The sequence below is a fragment of the Camelus ferus genome, chromosome 12, assembly GCF_009834535.1.
Source record: "Camelus ferus isolate YT-003-E chromosome 12, BCGSAC_Cfer_1.0, whole genome shotgun sequence".
NCBI lineage: Eukaryota > Metazoa > Chordata > Mammalia > Artiodactyla > Camelidae > Camelus > Camelus ferus.
In genome coordinates, this window is record NC_045707.1 from 44,005,126 (window position 1) to 44,021,620 (window position 16,495).

General features: G+C 39.9%; 1 long non-coding RNA gene across 1 annotated transcript in view; it reads left to right on the top strand.

Annotated features, from left to right (window-relative positions):
• The window catches only part of LOC116667712, a 237,469-nt gene that overhangs the window by 172,297 nt on the left and 48,677 nt on the right, over positions 1 to 16,495 (top strand). The window contains exons 12-15 of the long non-coding RNA XR_004324713.1: positions 67 to 187; positions 1,381 to 1,580; positions 11,827 to 11,968; positions 13,898 to 14,080. This is a non-coding gene — a long non-coding RNA (uncharacterized LOC116667712). The remainder of the gene's footprint in view (positions 1 to 66; positions 188 to 1,380; positions 1,581 to 11,826; positions 11,969 to 13,897; positions 14,081 to 16,495) is intronic.

The window sequence follows — 16,495 nt, forward strand, 5'->3', positions numbered from 1 at the left end:
TGGTTCCAGGCCCATACATTTTCTCATGCTTCCTACTCTCTCCTTCTCTCTTCCTCTCCTGCTCAGACATGGACTGGAAGACTATGAAGCCCTGGGAGTGGTGGAGCCAATAAAGGGAAACACCTCAGGTCCCTGAATGCCTTGGTGATGCAGAACCCACTGCCGGCCACATCGATCTGTGATAAGTGTGAGCAATAAACTTTTATTACGCAAATCCAATCATATTTAGAGGGGTGTTTGTCACAGAAGTTAGCCTGTCCCAGAAAGTTCACAACTCTGGTCTCCTAATGTCCAGTCTGTTTTTCCCACTTCCCAGCACTCTGACTCAAAATGTATTCTCCAAAACCGGCTCCTCAAGTCCTGCTCATTTGATTTCCCATCAGTTCTGTAGTTTACCACAGATGTACATATCTTTGTTTTCTATACATTTGCTGCCACAATGACATTTCACTCTTCATCTTCATATATCTTGATCCCTAGGGAGGCCCACTATCATGACAGCCGTGGGACCCTTGCCCTCGAATAGATGCCTGCCATTTTATACTGACCTGAGTTTTGGTCCTGTCTCTCCCTGTCCCCCAAATATCTGAACTAGAACTTATTTTCCCATCAAGTGTACTTCCCTCTTACACTAAATTTCAATTTTTTGCATGTAAATAATATTGTTGTTCTGACACTGGGCTTAGGATAAGAAGCTTAATATGTTCTCTGAAAATTGGAATTCAGATTCAGATTTTGTAGGGTTTCTTTTTCCCAGTTATTTTCTTCCTTGTTTGGTTGTTTATCTGGTGTGAAGCTTATGTTCCAGACTTGCTGGCATCCTTTGAAAGGAAAGGCGTGGCTTACAGAAGTTTTGTTATGCTTTGTCAAACACAAAAACATTTGTGCTTGTTAACATTCTGTTGTTATCATGGTGTCTATCTGACGCTCTCACGTATGTTTAATACACGGTAGTACTGTTTATGGAATCACTTCATTATAATTATAGTAGGGGCTCATGATCACAGCAGCAGGAAAGAAGCCATGGGCTTATTGAACCAGCTTTTTATGAACCAAGTGCCCCTTTCTGGGTGAATGCAAACGGGCAGACTGGACGGGTGCTGCCACACCACCTTGCCGTGAGGCTGTATGTTCATATGGGGCTCAATTTTCAGCCGCCTCCACATCGCTGGGGAACATTTCCACACCCTCACTGAGTTATCTCTGCTCAAAAACTGCATGTGATGGACCCTTGCCCATGAAACTGCCATAGGGGTATCAAAGATTAGAACAGTAGAAAGAAATTGGGCCAATAATAACAACAATAATATATACATGTGAGTGTGTGTGTGTGTGCTCGTGTGCATATATTGCATTTCATTCTGCTTCATTTTATTTCAGCTTTTGGAATGAGATGATTCTGTAGAATGCCATTCATGGAAACGCCATGCTCAAGGCTTCCTAGAGAAAAGCAAAGAGCAAAGGAACTACAGAGGAGGCGAGAAAAGCACTGCTGGAGAGGAAGGAGGTTTTCTTCTGAGATTGTGAGATAAAACTAAGGATGGAGGCAGAACATTCCAGAAAAGGAATCATCCATCCAGGTCAGCATTTCCCAAAGTGTATTTTCTGGAATTCTGGTTCTTGGGAGGTTAATAGTTGCTAATATAAAGCAAAGTATTTTGCGTTCAAATGAGTCTTTAAAAACCTGGGTGAACCAAATTAAATTGGTTCCTTTTCAGGTCTTGGGATACGGTAAGGAGCATTTCAAGAGCAAAGGCTATACAAAGCCAGTTTTGCAGGAACAGCTGGTCAAGGTCTCTAATTACAGGGACAGGTTTATCGAAATAAAACATTCCACCATCACCACCATTAATAACGAGCAGTGGAATGGCAGTTATTTTGCAAAACATTTTGACCTGGAAATTGGGAGACTCAGAAAATCTAGGGGATTTTGAAGGACATTTGATTTCATTTTTATAATGTCCAGGCATAGGTTACACCTACCTTTGAAGCTGTTTTGACAATAAAAAACTATTCATCAATTTAGGAGGGAAAAATTACAAATTCTAGATATTACTGACTGGATTTATTGTAATTTGACTTCCCATATACATGAAGGTGGCAGGAAGGACATGAAGCCCTGGCTTCTCACTTTCCTCCTTAAATCAGAAAAAAGAAGTCACACTCTACTGTCACTATTTGCCAGACTCACGTCTCCAACTATGTCCTTCTATCCTTCTACATCCTGTACCCACTCCCTTCCCTGAATCCCCACCACCTTCCCTGCCAACTACCCTTCTATGAGTCCATCACTCTTCACTGTCTCTTTCCTCCCTTTCTACCTCCTATGATACTTAACTATCCCTCAGCTTTATCACAAATCTTCCTTGGTTACCACCTTCTCTTTACCACCTAATTTTCCAAAGAAGAGTCTGCTCTCTGCTTCCTTCACTTCCTTATTTTGCCTCCTTCCTTAACCTTTTGTAATATGATTTTTATTTAAAAAGGTCTCTCCAAACAGAAAATAGTTGCCAATTGTATATCTAATAAAGATTTAATATCCAAAACATATAAAGAGCTCCTAACGCTCAACTACAAGAAGACAAGCAACACTATTTTTAAATGGGCACAGGACTTAAGTAGACATTTTATAAAGAAAACATACAACTGGCTAATAAGCACATGAAAAGATGCTCCACATCATTAGTCATTAGGGAGATGCACATCGATACCACAGTGAGGTACTGTTTCAGATCTACTAAGACAGGTGTAATTTAAAAAAAAAACACACAAATCAAAACAAGGATAGGAAAGGGTATGGAAAAATCAGAATCCTTCTGTATTGCTGGTGGGAATGTACGAGGTGCAGCCACCGTGGAAAATAGTGTCTTCCTCAAAAGCTAAACGTAGAAATACCATATGATCCAGCAATTCTACTTTTAGGTACAAGCCCAGAAGAATTGAAAACGGTGACTTGAACAGGCACTTGTATGCCACTGTTCACTGCAACATAATTCACAATAGCCAAAATGTGGAGACGACTCAAGTGTCTGTTAACACGTTAATGGATAATAAAATGTGGTGTATGCTTACAATGGAGTATTATTTACCGCTAAAAAGCAAGAAACTTCTAACACATGCTGCAACATGTATAAACCTTGACAAAATATACTAAGTGAAATGAAGCAGACATAAAAGGACAAATATTGTACAATTCCACTTATATGAAATATCTAGAACAGGCAAATCCATAGAAACAAAAAGTAGATTAAAAGTTACCAGGGGTTTCAGGGGAAGGAGGAGTGGGGAGTTATGGCTTACTGGTTTAACAGTTTACAGAGTTTCTGTTTGGAATAATTTTTAAAAAGTTTTGGAAATAGATGGTGGTGACGGTTGCACAACATGGTGAATGTAATTAATGCCACTGAATTGTAGATTTAAAATTGTTTAAAATGCTAAATTTTATGTTATATATATTTACCACCAAAAAAGGCCTTTCCAAAGAAATACTTTTCTTGAGGCGAGACAGGGCTCTGTGGACGCATGGAAATCTCTTCAGCAGAATATTTGCCACTTGCTCAGATGCCACTCTCAGTAAGGCCTTCCTGACCTCTTTATTTTAAATTGCCGCCCTCCCCTACCTTAGCGGTCCCATATCCCTTCCTTGCTTGAATTTTCTCTATTCATTTGTCTTTATCAAATTGACATATAGTTTAATTAATTATCTGTTTTTAGTATATCTCTCCCAGCTGGAATGTAAGATCTAGGAGGGCAGAGATTTTTACCAGTTTTTCCTCCTCTGCCCTATTGTTGGTTCCTAGGACTGTGGCTAGTATAGTGTGGGTTCTCAGTATTTTTTCCAGCAATAAATTTTAATTAATTAATTGTTTTTATTGAAGTATAGTCTGTTTACAATGTTGTGATCACTTCTGGTGTACAACATAGTGCTTCTTTATGCATACATACATATATATACATATTCCTTTTCATATACTTTTTTATTATAGGCTATTACAAGGTATTGAATATAGTTCCCTGTGTTATACAGCAGGACCTTGCTGTTTATCTATTTTATATATAGTAGTTAGTATCTGCTAGTCAATGCATGTTTTTGAAATGACAAATCAGTGAATACATTCCTAGAAGAAGCTCCAATATTCTCTGAGTGGAACAAGTATTTCTTTTTTTTTTTTTGTGTATATATATATATTTTTTTTTTTATTGAAGTATAGTCAGTTTACAACGTTTTGTCAGTTTCTAGTGCACAGCACAATGCTTCAGTCATACACAAACATACATATATTCATTTTCATATTCTTTTTCACCATAAGTTACTACAAGATATTAAATATAGTTCTGTGTGCTATACAGTATAAATTTGCTGCTTATGTATTCATTAGTATCTGCAATCTCAAACTCTCAATTTAACCCTTCCCACCCCCTTTCCCCCATAACCATAAGTTTGTTTTCTATGTTTATGAGTCTGTTTCTGTTTTGTAAATAAGTTTGTCTTTTTTTTTTTTCTCTTAGATTCCATATGGTATTTTTCTCTCTTTTTGGCTTACTTCACTTAGAATGACAATCTGCAGGGCCATCTATGTTGCTGCAGATGGCATTATTTTATTCTTTTTTATGGCTGAGTAGTATTCCATTGTATAAATATACCACAACTTCTTTATCCAGTCATCTATCAATGGACATTTAGGTTGTTTTCCAGTCTTGGCTACTGTATATAGTGCTGCTATGAACATTGACTTTCTTATTCCATATTCCTTACCTGCCCTTTGGATGACACAAGGATTCATTTCCTTCTCTTTTAAGAAAGCTGAGCCAAGGAATAAAAAGAACAGGGAACCACCTGAGGTATAATAAGATATCAGAAGATGGGGAGAGTAGGGGACAGGATTCAGGACACAGGACACCAAAATATGGCACTTCAGAATATTGAATATTTTGAGCTGAAGGAATTTGAGAAATGGCAAGTATTAGAAAGACTCTTTGACCTTCCCCTCAAGCAGGTCCTAAGCCCTCTTGAGAGAGATGCTCTGCCCCAGGAAAGGAGCATTCTTGTCTCAGAAGACAGAGGGACCCCAAGTCGAATCCAGATGAGCAGGTCTTCCTAAGTTTCCCCGTTCACCCTCCTCAGCTCACACCCGCGTCCTAGCACGTCTTCCCAGGACTGTCAGCTCTGCATCACACCCGGCAGACACGCACTCAGGTTTCACCAGTTCTTGGGGTCTTCATTTCCCTGTGAAGCTCATGTCACATAAAACTTACAGTAAGTCAACTTGTATGCTTTTCTTTTGTTAATCTATCTTCTGTTATAGAGCTCCAGTTGAGAACTTAGAAAGATAGAAGGAAAAGATTGTTTATCTCCACTGAACAGCCGAAATAGATTTTTTTTTTAAATGGAAAACCACCACAATTGCATTTTTAAAAATATCTGCTATTTCCTCTGCTAAGCTAACCAAAAGCAGGCTAGGCTCCAAGGAGCTTCTTACTCCAGATGAGCATGCCTTAATTTGCAAGGGATTATACAAAGACAAGGACAAACAAACAAAAAATAACTTTTTCATTCACAAAATGACAGCGCTGAGAAAATAGAAGGAAGAGACAGAGAAGGAAATCCTCACCACCTGATGAATGGATGTTCTCACTGCTGGGAAAAGCCCAGGGGGTGGGGCATTGGGCCAGGCATACCCCCTTCTCTGGGTTCAGCCCCTAGTGCCCACTCTTGGTGCTTTGAACCCAGAGGAGGCCTCCTGCTCCAGGCTGTCCCGACTGGCTCGCCCTGGTCTCCTGCTTCCCGCTTTCCCTGGCCTCCCTCTAGTCTGTGTTCCCTGGGGTTGCTAAGCTGTGTGGAGTCTGAGTTCCTGCAGGTTTCAGGCAGTGTGATGCTGCTGCTTTTTCTCCCTCAGTCCCTGCCCAGGAGCAGATGCCTCACATGTACTTGTTGATTGGTTCCAATTGAAATGGGACTTCCAAGCAATGACATTGGTCACGCCGCCAGCACAAATCCACAGGCATCCCAGAGGTCCGAAAATATTCAAACGCACGTGGCCTGCTGAAATCATTGTTATATTTCAGGCCCAACTCAAATATCTCCTCTGCTTTGAAGCCTTTCTTGAGGGTCCTCCGGTGTCCTCTCCGGGCACTGAGTGCATCTCTCTGTAGAGTTAAGTGATTGCATATTTGCTCCCTTCTATTCTGGGAACGGCTTCCAGACAAAACAGCACTTACGTGTATCTGTACGGCTTGTCCGAGGACCAGGTCTGATGTAGAGGAGATTATCAATGAGCAGTATTTGTTGAAGTTCTCTGATTGTCTCTGCCTCCCTGTCTTCTCCCTCCCTCTCCCCTCCTCCTCTCTTCTTTCCATCCAATTTTCCTTCCCTCTTCCTCTCTTCTAGGATATCAACCTAGAACTTTTAATGGGCTCTTCCAGAAATTGACTCTTGAAAGCGCACACCAGGATTTGGCCATCTTCCTGGGAATCCTTCTGTGCCCCTGAAGATATTATTCCTCATTCTGTCTCCTTCCTTTATCACAATCAATAGTTCTTAGAACAAGGGTTCCTTAAAATCCCATATGAAATTATATGTGTGTGTGTCTATATGTGTGTATGTATATTTGCGGAGAGAGGGTCTAAGAAGTCTGTGAGCTCTGCCTTCCTCCACCTCCCAAGGAAGTTAAGAACAACAGATTCAGATAGTTTACTGTATTGTAACATAAAAGATGAATGTATTTTTATAAAACGAATACAGAAAGGCATGAGAAAAGATAAAAAGTATTTAAAATGCTTCTCCAGTTTTCAAAGCACTCATCTACCCATGGGCAAAGACTCATGGGGACTCTTTTGTAATCAAAAGTGGACTAGGGACTTGAGCTACCCTTCCTCGGATCAGGATGTCCAGTCCACACTCTTGAAAACTGCTCAGAACTGTGATAAGCTGTGTCCAGCATTCCAGAAAATGTGCAATACTCTGACCAAGATGATAGATTGAGGATTTTATCTAGCCACAAGTTAGCTTTATTTGTTGCTGACCCACAGACATTCAAGTGTCTTGGGTTAGGCCATCCAGAAAGTCATTTCCTATTTGAAAAGGAAGTGCCCCCTCTGGGGCCTCAGAAGGATGAGGGCATTTGGTGAGTGTGTACCAGGTATATACATGCCAAGTCTGAAAAATCATTTTGAGGAATTATAAAGAGTGCTGCCAGATGCCCGGGATTCAGTCATTAGTTCAGCCACTAGCATCTTACTCCTGACGGACTTCCTCATACCCTGCCCCCAGCCCAGCTCTCACTCCCGGCAGGCTGGCCATTAGCCATTCACAGCCTTAATTAAAAGGAGCCTGAGACTGAAGATCACAGGCTTTCTTTAAGGGACAGCTCGACCTCAGCGGGTTGCAGAGGAAAGAAAGGAACTGTTCATGACAAATGAAGGTTCACTTCTCTCATTAAAAGTGTGTTGTTGAAGAAGGTCATGTAGAAAAGTGTGCATTCCTTTTCAAGCAACGCCAGAGAAATCCTTTCTCACCCAGCAAAATTGGGGGAAGGCTCTCCAACCACAAGAGCTGATAAAGTGGGAAGTCCTGGGGCTGAACAGTCAGGGGTAGGGGGTGTGGATTCAGGTCCCATTTTCATTAATCAATTAAGTGGTCTTTGGTAATCATCTGACCTTTAGCAATATTAGCCACTGTTTACTGAGTGAGAGATGTTATCTATGTCATCACATTTTATCCTCAAAACAGGCTTATAGGAAAAAAAAAGTGTTATCGACTCCATTCTTCAGCAGAGAATTCTGAGATGATGTAAAGTTAGGTAATTTGTGCAAAATCCTACAGCTAATATGTGGGGAACAGAGTTTCTCTCTAACCCCCAAGTTCATAGCTTCATTTACTACCTTCTACTGCTTCTGCTCAAAGAATAATCAGCAAACATTTGCACTTTTGGATTTTTCTTTATTTTTTTTCCTAGAAGATGGTTATAATAATAAGACCAATTTTTTGTGTGTGCCTGTGCATATATTTGCAGTTGATCAGGTATGATACTAAATAAAACCTTTCTCAGGAATCCAAATGAGATAGGTAAGGTATTATTATCATCTTTGTATCAGTCAGGGTTTGCCAGAGAAACAGAACCAATAGGGGTGTGTGTGTGTGTGTGTGTGTGTGTGTGTGTGTGTGTGTTTGTGTGTGTGTGTAATTGGCTCACATGATTGGAGAGGCTGAGAGCTTCCAAGGTCTCTGGGCACAGGAGACACAGGAGAGTCAGCGGTGTACGTTCCAGTCCAGGTCTGAAGGCAGGGGAAGAACAACGCCCCAGCTTGAAGACAATCAGGCAGAGAGGGAGCAAAATCTCCTTTATTCAGCTTTTTTGTTCCATTCAAGCTTTCAACAGATCAGATGAGGACCATCCACGTTAAGGGGGGTGATCTGCTTTATTTAGTCAAATGTTGATCTCATGCAGAAACACCTTCACAATAATGTTTAACCAAGTATCTGGGCACCCCACAACCCAGCCTAGTTGGCACATAAAATTAACCATCACTGTCCCCCAAACATTTGTTAACAGAAGAGGGAACTGAGGCTGTACAGAAGTTGCCCAATGTCACCCAGCTGTTGAGAGGCAGATGTGATAGGCAAGCACTGGTGCTAAAACCTAGTTCCCTGGGGACTCCTTCCTCCCATCCATACCTGTTTGAGCGGGTTTCTTTCCTTCTTGACAATGGCAAGAAACACCACTCTTATTGGGGAAACTAACTGGTGAAGGCAGTTGTGATCATTCCAAGTAAATTTCCAGAGCCATGAGGTGTGGATTATGAACTCTGTCATCCACCTGCCCCACTGTTTCCTGCCCTGAAGTCATGGCTCCAGGTGGAATGGGTAAGGGATTGAAAACTCACCAAAATATACCTACTTCAGTGTCAGACAGAGATGGAACAGGTCAGCATTAACCAAGAGAATCTCTAACTCACATTTATTTGTAACCCAGGTCATCTCCTCGCGATCTCCTCCTTTCTCTATCATTCATACACTCCAGCCCTGTAAATTCCACTCCAGTACTGAGTTAATTGGGCCATGTGCTACTCTGCACCTAATTATTGTTTACTTCATTTGCATTTTTCATTATATCATTAACATGGGGAGGGTGCTCATAGCTGGGGCAACTAGGAGTGATGCCAGCATTGCTCAGTCTTAGCCAAGATTTTCCAATCATTTGGAGCTGTTGGTGTCCAACAATATTTTTGGCTCACACTTGTGCTCACGAAAGTTTAAACACTCTCTAGTGCTTTCTATATTTGTGGGGTTCTACCAATACCTCCCATTAATTTACCAATCAGTTCTTCTACTTTTACCAACTAAACCCAATATATTTCCTTTTTCCAGTGCAATAGCTTTTCCTCTATGCTATTCAGCTTCAGAATTTAACCCTCTTCACTTGGAAAATCAGGGTAGTGATACCACCCTTCCTATTCATAGGGTCGTGAAACATACATATAGTACCTTGAACTTCTCTACTTTAATGTTTTTCTTAATTTAGTTATGATTTTACATGCAATGTTTTTGAAAGTCAAATAATTACTATGATACCTAGGAGGTGAAAGAACACCTCACACCCAATTCTCACTCCCCTTAGGCAACCAGTTTCAATTTTCCTTTGTTATTTAGCTCCATTTTTCAGAAAGCATACTTTGAATCAGAGTCTGGCCAGGTAAGGTGTCTCTGGGTCTCCTGGCTCAGTTTGCAGGTTGTATGTAGTTCTTCTGTTTTCCATATGATTCTTCACTCCGTAGCCACACCCCAGCCATGTCTAGTGTCCCCAACTATAGAATCTCTTTATTTCAACCTTTCCAGAGAGTAAACTTCTTGTTTTATCCTAGATCCATATCCTGGGAGAACTATGCAAGCTAATGAAATGTTCTAATGATCCAAACAGAGGTCAGCAACCTATGGCCCAAGGGCCAAATCTGACCTGCCACTTGTTTTTGTAAATAAAGTTTTATTGGACCACAGTCATGTCCACTGTAGAAGTATTGTCTCTGGCTACTTGTGCGCTACCACTGCAGAGTTAAATCACTGTCACAGAGACCATATGAGGCATAAAGCCTAAGGTATTTATTATTTGGCCCTTTGCAGAAAAAGTTTTCCAGCCACTAAACTACTTATACAGACTTTCAATCAGTCCACCTATTTCCAACTCATTCAGTGCTTCCAACTTCAAAATTACCTGAAACTTTCCAGGAATCAATAGTACAGCATAAATCTGCTTACTTCTTATCAGTATTTCTCCACTACATGTAGTTGGGTTTCAGTTTTCTTCTCCCTATATGTCAGTTATCACTTACTCTTCCCAATTTTATCTCCCCCCCACCCAAAAAAAAATGTTAGTATCTCAGCTGTTGTTTTAATTCACATTCTCATTATCCTTAAAGCCGTATGCTTCTTTTTTTAAACTTACTGTCCATTTGTGGTATTTGTCAGAAAATAATCAGCCTCTTGGGTGTTTTAGGCAGGCAGGAATTTAATATGGGGACTATCGATGTTTAGAACATGGTGGTGAGGGCTGGAGTTTCAAAGACCAAGCAAGTAAAGCTTTTGCTTGTTCTCAGGTCACCATTAGCTTTCAGAGAGTCAGGAAGTTGCAGGAACCATGAGAAACCATCTGCAGTGACCTGCAGTAACTGATGGTTACAACCCTGAGTTTGCTGCAGCACCACGAACCACCTGGAGGCAGCTCCAAAACCTCAGACCCACTGAGGCTACATCTCCCCACATTCTTGCTAAAGCACCAACGAACATGTCTGTCTCTCTTCTACCTTCCACCTAATCTGGAAACACTCTGGCAAGGGATTCTAGGCAATGTATTCCCTGAGGAGAGGCAGAAGGGGGCTGGTGCTGCATTTCCAGCAGTCGGCACAAGGAGCTAGCAGATACCCACCAGTGACTTCCATCTGCCATATTTAACATTTCTACCCCTACTTCTTCTTCTTTACCATCAAGGTTTCCATAAAGCCATGGCTGTCCACTGGATGAATATTGCACTTTAGGTCCGTAGGCATGGGTAGGATACTTATTGCGGAGTGACAATCATTCAGCCTTGGCCACCTCTGGTCAAATGTAGAGAAAAATATATATACCTTTTTTATGAGTGCTGTGAAGAGAAATGAGATAGTGCATGTTAAATGTTTAATAAACTGTAAAATGCCACCTAAAATGAAAGTAGAACTATGTAGTTAAATTAATTCTGGCTTATGTTTCCGATGCCAAAGAATAGCAATGTATATCTCTGGGGAGTACATCCACCTGCCAATCTCATCTCAAACTTCTTTTCATCTGTCCTTTTTTTTTTTTTTTTTTTTGAATTAAAAAAAAACTATTTCAAACCTAAATGTAGCAAAATGTCACCACTGTACAGCATTTATTTCATCCTTCATCAGCCTATGGCAGATGTCCTGACAGATAATGAGACCCCTGGATGACTCTAAGGCTGGAGGAAAAGTGGCTCAGAGTCTACTTTCGGTTACAAAGCCTTGTTTTTATGCAGAGTCCTCAAGGTTACAGGATGTCATTTTCACTTTTATAATTCTGACTGAAGTTCCTCACTGGCAATAACAACTTCACATCTTAAGTATATTTTACAGACCAAAACAAAATCTGTTCATGTCCATAGTAAAATAATACAAATTAATACTTGCACTAATTTGAAAACAGTCCCATTCTTCTCTTTTCAAAGCTAGTCTTCTGCCTTGATTATGACTACTAGGATATTAAAATGTATTAAAATATTTAGCAGGATTGTGACCCAATGGAGATTAAATTTCTGTTTTGTGTTCTCTCTTCTTTAGATGGATGGGGCCAGAAAACCACGTTGGGATCGTAGAAGGTGGATTCTCTTAGAAGGATGAAGATGGAGAGCTTCTGAATCACTGAAAGTAGCTTCATTCAGAAGTGTGGGCAGAGGGTCGGCATCGTATGATCAAAAAGAAGGTGTGTTTGAAGCTTGTGTGCTTTGGGAACTCAAAAGGAGAACCTTCCTAAACCTTGGGAAGATCCTTGGAGGAGAGGAAAAGAGGGTGGCAATTCTGGGTTCACAGGGGGCAGATGCTTGAACAGAGCCTCTGGCAAGGTTTATGCCCAGGACGAGGCTTCTTAAAGTATGGTTTCTAGACCCTGGGGGATAGACCATCTGTGAGATCAAAGCTCTTTTCAAAATATAGTAGGACATCATTTGCCTTTTTATGTCCTTTGTTGACCTTTTATCCATATGGTGCAAAAGCCATGGTGGGACAAACTGCTGACATGTAAGCATGAATTAAGCAGTGGCACCAAACTCCTGGTAGTTATGATTCTTCATAGTCACATGCTTACGTTTTAAAAAATGTCAGCTGCTCAGGCTGTTGAGGGGGCATAGTGTGGATATAGCTCAGTGGTAGAACACATACTTAGCATGCATGAGGTCCTGGGTTCAATCCCCAGTACCTCCATTTAAAAAAAAAAAAAAAGCCAGTTGTATTTAAGAATGCCTATAATGAAGCAGTAGAAATTAATATATTAGTTAAACATGGACCCTTGAGTACACGTCTTTTTAACGTGCTATGTGACAAAATAGGAAATACTCACCAAGCAGCTCTGCTGCATACCAAAGGATGATGATTATCTGAGGGAGGAGGACTCGTGTGGTGATTTGATTTACTAACCGAACTGGTTGTCTTTGTCTTGGAACACCATTTTTTGCTGGAAAGAATGATTGACAGACAAACTACAGTTACTCTGACTTGAGTTTTTGACGAATATTTTCTCAAAAGTGAGTGAACCGATACTTGTCTGCCTCACCCAAGTTTGTCAGGGACTTTCCCGGTTTTGGTGCTGAAACCCCAGAACCCTCCCAGGAGCCCCTCAATCTTGGGCAAAGTGGGATGGTTGGTCACCCTAAGTGAACCTGTCATTTCAAGGAAAACACTGACAGTCTTTGTGGTCAATGACAAAATTTAAGCTTTTAAGCAAAAATTAGAATCTTGGAAAACTCGTATTGTCTACCATGAGCTTGACAGCTTTCCAAAACTTAAAAACTTTTCTGACAAGATGAAGGTGATATTAATAAATGTGATATTTATATTGTTTAATGAAATAAATGGTCATTTGGAAGATCTGCATGTCTCAGTGAACCAATATTTTCCAAATGGCCAAAGTCTTTCATGAATAAAATATCCATTTAAAGTCTGAGATGGATCAATGAATTTTAATATAACAGAATACCAAAAGTTCATTAATATGGTTTCAGGTTCTACATTGCAACTAACCATTAAGAAACCAGCACTTTTTGAGTATTGATGTGGTATCAAAGAAGAATGTTCACAATTATCTGAAAAACCAAATGTCTCTCCCTTTTCCAATTATATGTATGTGTGAGGCAGGATTGTCTTCAACCGAAAGAGTAGATCATGACAGAGTGATTACAGAAAAAGATGAGATTCAAATTGTCTCCTATTAAGTCAGCCATTAAAGAGATTTGCAAAAATGCAAAACAATGACATTCTTCTCATGATATTTTATTTTACTTTGGAAAATATGCAATTTTTTTAAAAAAATATTATTTTTGTTAACATGTAGTAGATTTATTATTTCTGTTTTTAAATAAATTAATAGATATTTAAATGTTTCTCAGTTTTCATTTCAAATATAATCCATATTGATAGATACAACTCCATAAAAGCCCTTTAGGGACCTTAACAAATTTTAAGAAAGTATAGGCATCCTGAAGACCTAGAAGTTTAAGGACCCTACCCTGAAGTGATGTGCCTTCTAACCCAATCACGACTTGCTGCAAGAAGTCACTATTCCTTATGGAATAGCAACTGAGAGAACCCAGCCCCCATCATTGCCCTCTGAGCCCTACCTCCTCTCTCTCTCTTTCAGGAGATCCACACTCCAACAGTCCTCAGTTGCCATGTGAACTGCCTTTCTTAGCCAACTTCTGTGCATTAGTCACATCTGAGAAAGGACATTTACCCAGCCACCAGCGCCTGAGATAACCATCAGCTAGACTGGAACCTCTCCATATGAAGATACGCATGTGCTTGGGAGACCCCTGAATTTACCGTAAGTACTGGGAATAATGGCAAAGGTGTCTGAGCATCAGTGCTTGGGAAGTCTTAGTTATACCCCCAGCACGAAAGTGTTAGGGTTGCCAAATTAACTTAAAGAGTGAATTATCTTTCCCTCAGAATTGATGAATGTGTTTCTCTGTCTTCTTTGTCAAGTTACTTACACAATGACATTTCTGATGGCTGTAGGTTTATTACTTTCAAGTTTGTACGATGCGCAAGAAACATAACATCATTTTTGTCTTGTCCTTTTCAAATATTAATAGTAAATTCATTTCCTCCCTTCTTGTCTTCTACTTCATCTGCCTTGCTGGTCTTTAATCCCAGGTCAACCCCAACTTCCACTTTCTCTGCCCCTACTCTCCAGCTGCTGAGCGTAGCTACAGATAACCCCACAGCCATGCCAACTGGCATGATCACCAAAGGATGGTTTTCAAGACCAGTTGTGTTCACAAGCTCTTCGGCAACTCCTTACTTTGCCCCTGGTCAGAGTCCTCTCTCATTCTCATGTAGCTGTTATAAATCTCTATTCCACTCCATGCAAGTTTCTTCAATGGTAAGTTCTACACCAGTGTTTTGCAGAGACAAAATATTCTGCAGAACTCATTTAACTACATTAGTGAAAAGGATCCTGAGGACAAATACTTTGGGGAAACACTGGACCAGCCAAAAGGAGATAGCTGTCATTTCTACAGGGCTGAAAGCAGGACCTGACCAGGCTATCATATATTAAGACTCTGAGGAGGGTCAAGATGTTTCCCAGACATCTGGCCACAAGATCCTTTTTTTCACAGAGTATCCATGGGACTTGTGTTTGATGGGAAGAAGTTATAGAAATATTTCTTTCTTCTGTCCATCCCTAATTTTATTTCTTCCTAATTATTTGCTTTCTAAAGTCACTTCTGACTTTCTAATTGCCTTCAGTGAAACATCTATAGTCCTAATATTCAAAACAGTGTAATGGTGAAGCACATGCATGGTGGAATCAAACATCCTGATTGGAATCCCGGCTCAGTCACTTATGAGCTGTGTGACCGTGGGCAAATTACTTAACCTCTCTTTGTGTTGATATTCTCCTCTTAAAACGGGAACAATAATTGTACTTACACTGTAAAGATTAAATGAAACAGGTACAGAGTGCTTAGAACATAGTGAATACTATTAAAGTGTTACCTATTTTATTAATTTATTTGATATAGTTAGCTTTTGAAGAGAAGAGACTAGTTTTATTCAGTTTTATATTGTGCAGTTCTTGGTACAAAATAAAAGCTTGATAAATAGTAATACCTACTGTTGTTACAAAGTTTTATGATATACTTTTGAATATATTGACTCATCAGATTCTTATTAGAGAGCCACAGTAAGAATTAACATCTCTTTTTTGTCCCAAAGATGAAAAATAGAATCAACAAAATGAGTTTAGATAGTTTCCCCAAGATTACATAGGTTAATATGTGACATAGTTAGAACTAGGACTCAGATTTTGGACAATCATCTAATACACCATCTAGCATTATCTGCAAAAAAACAATGTTATAGAAAGCATTGAGACATCCTGATTTTTGACAAAACAACATTCTCCTTAAAAGAAAATCATTTCAATGGGAAAAAAAATAATCATTTTAATTTCTTAAATGTGTATTGTTTACTTGAGATAGAAGAACCAGCCAGCATCAAAATTGTTTTAAACAGTAGGAATAAACACTTTCAAGATGGTATTTAGTTCTGAAGAAAGAATGACAATTTGAATTGTGTTTGGCATGCAAGACAGAAAAGGAATAAAATAGGAATTACAGTTTCATTCTCTTGAGTATAAATGGAATGTCCCAAATCAAACTGCTGTTTTGAATCCTATGAAGAAATTCAGAAACAAATTGATTAAGTGGAATATCAGTAAATGCATTTCTGGTGAGGGGGCTGAACTCCAAGGCTGGGGGAGGTGAAGACATATATTAGAAGGAGCCAGATGCTCGAGCACACGCGCCATGCTGTCTGGGAATCCGTGTCCAGCCAGGATCACACCTGCTAGTCCCTATCTGTCCATCGAGAAGGGAGCTTAACGTTAGATCCATATAGTTCACATGCCTATTTTCGTAAATTAAATTTTATTGGAATGCAAACTTGTTCATTCATTTCTATGTTTTCTGTGGCTGCTTTCACACCATAATAACAGAATTTATAACCCAGTGGAGTGCTTGAGTTTGGGCAGAAAAAGAGGGAGAGGGTGCTCAGCCACAGACAAGATTGTTGTTTTTATCCTTTGAAAAGAAGAATTGTGAGGCTTGAGCCATCCCAGAAATGGTGCCTGATTTGATAGAACTTTCTCTTTTCCACTACTTTCATCATTGCTGTAAACAATTGCTGTGTAAAAAAATTACCCCCGAACTTAGCAGCTTAGAACAACATGTAC